Raw genomic sequence first — 2,539 nt, 5'->3', positions numbered from 1 at the left:
TAACTCTGCTTTTTGTTGAGATGCTGGTACACACTGAACTGACTTCGAGGTAGTATGCACCCTACATACTCTCAGACTATGCGAACTTATGCACGTAAACTTCAATGTATGGATTTATTGACAATTCCAAATTTTTTTCAGTAACATGAACTTTTGCATCTAACATTTCGATTCACCTCATAATGGTTCCAAGCGCATCTGATATTGTTCTATTCTCGAACACTTATAGCCTTAAGTCTTTCAGTGAACAATGTAACCAAGCTAGAATAGGTTTTGAGAGGTTTGTTGGTGATATGAATTTTCATATAATGATGTTTAAGTTTTTCGTTGAGAGTCTGAATCTTTTGAATTTTCGTTTTATATCTTTCGGTAGTATCTCTGAATGCTACAGTTCTCTCAGACTGGGTTTTCATAAGTTCGTTGATCATTATCATTCCCGTAAAATGACATTTCAGGCTCTCGATGATAAGTTCAGTTTTTCCATCAATGTGCAAACGGCGGTTTGGTCTGTGCATCAGCTCCTCAGAATGAATGCATGAGAGTGTGCAAATTTGTCCACGGTGAAATACATACGGATGTAATAACATATTTTTTAATTTATAAATATATGTTAGTTTCTCAATGTAACATATCGACCATTATCTTTTAAAAAGAAACTCTCGAAAATCTCTTTTATATCACCCATCATTCAATTTTCTTGCTCTATCAAGAACCAAAAATCTATGCTGTTTGTGTGATTCGAGCAAACTCTGCGTAATAACTTCTTGTCAGTTGCTACATATGCTTTATAAATGTTTTTTGTAAAGTTTATATTGTCTTATTTGAAAATGATGATAAGGTGTGCATTATCCCTTACCAGCTGCTTCGAAATTTTGACGTGCGAATCGAGTGATGTTGCTGGGGTTTACAGGCATACGTAATGACATTCCAGCGAACAAAGTTTCATGCTTTTACTACACTGAAATATTTAAACAGAAAACTCATGCGTTGAAACGCCAGTCAGCCTTACAAGAGAATCGATAAAACAATTTTATCACACATTGTTTTTTAATACAACTTTTAAGTTGAATGAGCAGCGAAAATTTGAATTTCAACTTATACCTTTAAGAAACTATAATATTAAGACAGTAGTTAATGAACCAGCATGACATAAAAGTACTTGGAGTCAGCCAAAACAACTTTCAAATCATGTACTGGTTCACCTTCCTGCATTTAGAATAAACAATTTTAAAACACCCACAGATAATCTTTACATAAAAAACAAATCCAATCAACTAACATGGCAGACAGAAATCACACAAATCTCACTAGCAATTAACAAGAAACCAGCATTACATAAGTGTACTCGGAATGAAAAAAAACCTTCAAATTATGTAATGGGTGCACCTTCCTGCATTTATAATAATTTTAAAGCGCCCACAGATAACATTTACATAAAGAACAAATTCCATTAACTAACATGGCAGATAGAAATCGATCACATATCACTAGAAATTAACAAGAAAGATTTAAATTTACACACTGAGTTCGCCGTCCTGCATTTCAGAATAAACAATATTAAAATAACCACAGGTAACCCTTACACAATAGACAGCCCCATTACTACGTTGAACTGATAGCTCACATGTTGATATTACCCATATATAGCCCTCCTTCGAAAATGTAAACTACACTTTTTTCAACAATAATAACAGGATACACAGTACTCAAAACTAAACTCCTCCCGAAAAGGCCATGAAGGGCCAACGGTACCGACCGACCGCCGTATCAGCCTACAGGCGTCACTGGATGCAGAAATGGAGGGGTATGTGGTCAGCACACAGCTCTCCCGGCCGTATTTCAGTTTCCGATACCGGAGCCGCTACTTCTCACTCAAGTAGCTTCTCAGTTTGCCTCAGAAGGGCTGAGTGCAATCCGCTTGCCAACAGCGCTCGGCAGACCAGATGGTCACCCAGCCAAGTGCTAGCGCAGCCCGACAACGCTTAACTTCGGTGATCTGACGGGAACCGGTGTTACCACTGCGGCAAGGCCGTTGGCACACAGTACTCAGCATAATGTAATAAATGATTCTTGTTAAGACAAGCACGTGCATCCAAACCCACGTGGACCCAATACAATAACCACGATGCGCACAAATAACGTACTTCAATACAACCAAGTCGTTCAATCGTCTGAGCAGTGAATACGCCTTTACCAGCTGTAACAGCTACACGAGGCCACGTAGGCTAACAGCTGCAAACGGCCATCTCGACCATCACCATCATTTTTTATGAGGCTGTTTAACATCTCTCAGAGTCCACAATCCGACGAATGGCGGTATGCACCAGTTCCAGTGGGCCCCTTCGTGAAAGTCTTCTTGGCCATTCTATCCAACAACAGCTTGCCAACGGCCTGGAACCTCCGGTTGAGACCATGTGCCCCGACCAGCCCAATGGATCACCAGGGCAAGGACTGCAGCCATTCTTCATCAGCCGTCTCTGTCGCAGCGAGAAGTTTCCGTCGTCCCCCTCCGGAAGGTTCTGCCCGTACGCCGCCAACA

The 2,539-nt window shown here is 40.3% G+C and overlaps 1 pseudogene; it reads right to left on the bottom strand.

The window, feature by feature from the left end:
• Positions 1 to 1,919: 1,919 nt before the first annotated feature.
• Positions 1,920 to 2,037, bottom strand: LOC124726499 (annotated as a pseudogene).
• Between the last annotated feature and the right edge of the window lie 502 nt (positions 2,038 to 2,539).

Source organism: Schistocerca piceifrons, chromosome 1, assembly GCF_021461385.2.
Source record: "Schistocerca piceifrons isolate TAMUIC-IGC-003096 chromosome 1, iqSchPice1.1, whole genome shotgun sequence".
NCBI lineage: Eukaryota > Metazoa > Arthropoda > Insecta > Orthoptera > Acrididae > Schistocerca > Schistocerca piceifrons.
Note: the sequence above shows the minus strand (reverse complement) of the source record. Positions and strands in the feature narration are given on the sequence as shown.